The sequence below is a fragment of the Penaeus monodon genome, chromosome 28, assembly GCF_015228065.2.
Source record: "Penaeus monodon isolate SGIC_2016 chromosome 28, NSTDA_Pmon_1, whole genome shotgun sequence".
Classification (NCBI taxonomy): Eukaryota; Metazoa; Arthropoda; class Malacostraca; order Decapoda; family Penaeidae; genus Penaeus; species Penaeus monodon.
The window spans coordinates 38045859-38047485 of record NC_051413.1 but is presented as its reverse complement, the minus strand read 5'-3'; positions in this window follow the sequence as shown (position 1 = coordinate 38047485).

Below are 1627 nucleotides of genomic sequence, written 5' to 3'. Positions count from 1 at the left end.
CCAGCAAAACACAGCTAGAGACATGCCCATGGGGATTCTGTCAAGAAACGAAGAAACAGACAGACAAAGAGACATACGAACGAGGAAATTTAAAACCAGGGTGAGGAGGGATGCCGAGGGCCGGGGGGAAAAGGGGAAATGCATGGGGGGGGAATACGGAGGCGATTTTGTCTCGGGTTTTTGTGTGTTTTGATGTGTTTGTTGTCGTAAGGGAAGTATGGACGAGCGACGATCGGATAACATGACGAGGAGACAAAAGGGAGAGATGCTACGGAGGAGAAGCGGTGAGAAGATGAGCAGCGAAAATGAGATGAACTATGTGGGTGGGGCTTGAAGGTGCCGATGACGGAGAAGAGAGATGGATTGTGCAAAGTGAGCAAGGGACGAGCGCGCAGGGGGGGTCCTCGGGGCCGCTTTCCGAGAGGCTGACGATCGATGATCGAATGATGGTAGAGCGTTAGCTTGAGTGGAGCGGAGAAGAAAGGAGAAAGAGGGCAGGACAGAGGTGGATCAGTATCAGAATGAACCCTCGACGACTCTTGAGAGATGCTGGGGACCGAGGTAGACGAACGAGAGAGATGAGATGAGACGAGAGATGGATCGGACTGTGAGAACGATCCGGAGAAAAAGAGATTAGATAGATAGAGATTGAGAGACGAGACGAGAGTTAGCCTTGAAGAGTTGAATAAGGAGAACTGAGAGACTGAATGAGGAGATGAGGGGCGGAGAGGGGAGAGAGAGGTGTGTGAGAGAGTCTGAACAAAAGGAGACGAGACGGAGTTGAGAGGAGAGACGCATAAGAGATGACAGAGGAGAAGGATAAGGAGACGAGATGACATGCGATTAGGAGGGAGAGGGAAGAAGACAGAGTACGACGGAGGCTGAGACGGAAGCTCGGAGAGAGGAGGAGATAGAACGAAAAGAAGAATCGGAAGAAGGAGAGAACTGGATGAGGAGCGGTACGAGGGAGTACAACTTCGAGGAAGAGAGGGATGGCTTTGATGGTCGAGTACTGTGAATCGGCGAGCTCCGCCTGGCGGGACGCCGTTACACCGTGGAGCGCGCCTGTTATGAGAGACCAAGAACGAGAACTTAGATTAGATGTTAGGATAGATAAGAGGATGTAGATAGGGCTTTTTCAAGCAGATCGTCAAGAGAGAGCAGAGATTATCATAAGGGAAGGAGGGAGAGTTGAGAGAGAACTGTGAAGAGAGACGAGGAGGAGAGAGGAAGAGCGGCTTGAGATGAGAGGAAAGATGTGAAGGCGAGAGAGAGTGCGAGAGGATTAAATAAAATAGATAGATAGCATAGATAGACTTAGGAGTACGTAGATAGATAGATCTCGAGAGAGCGAAAGAAGAGATGAGAGACCTCGGTACGATGCGTAGAAGAAGAGACGTTCGAGAGGAGACCACAGTGAGAAATCGGATGGAGGAAGAGAGAAGAGAAAGAGAAAGAGAGAGATAGACTGGAAAAAGAGGAATTGGTAGGAGAGGAGAGAGAGATGTGAGAGAGAGGACGAGACCGACGTAGAGCAGAGAGAAACAGGAAAAGAGGTTCTGAGAGAGAAGAAGAGAGAGATGATTTGGAACATCCATAGAAGAGAGAGAGTAAGAGAAGAAAGAAA